This window comes from Phymastichus coffea, unplaced genomic scaffold (assembly GCF_024137745.1).
Source record: "Phymastichus coffea isolate CEN01 unplaced genomic scaffold, Cenicafe_Pcof_1.1 PCOF00068, whole genome shotgun sequence".
NCBI lineage: Eukaryota > Metazoa > Arthropoda > Insecta > Hymenoptera > Eulophidae > Phymastichus > Phymastichus coffea.
In genome coordinates this window covers 218408-218839 of record NW_026706879.1, presented here as the reverse complement: position 1 = coordinate 218839, position 432 = coordinate 218408, and positions in this window count along the sequence as shown.

Genomic DNA, 432 nt, shown 5'->3' with positions numbered 1-432 from the left:
CAAAACTTGTGAGAAGCCGCTATATACATGATGCTCGTAGCAGACGATCGGAACAAACAGCCAGTCGAGCAAACTGATTCGTTAACTTCCTTTTGTCCCAACCAATCGTATGTAAGCAGCCGCCAACACCGCAACTTTTTAAATTTCCCGCTCGAAGGGACGCGTTCGCTGACAGCTGATGCCGCCGCCGCGCTCGCGACGTGTGGCGACCTGTTTTCTCGCGTGCCGTTAAATCTGCCCCTATACGTTCATCCAACGCTCCTGTTGCAATGCGCTCGCTTTGTTTTTCGACTCGTTGTCGTTTTCATTCATATAATATTGTGCGAGGTTTTTTTCTTAAATTGATTCTTTTGAAATTGATGCAATTATGATAAAGAGCAGGAACAAGAGGTATGAAGTGAATTGTAAATGCTTTTAGTCTACTGAATGCAG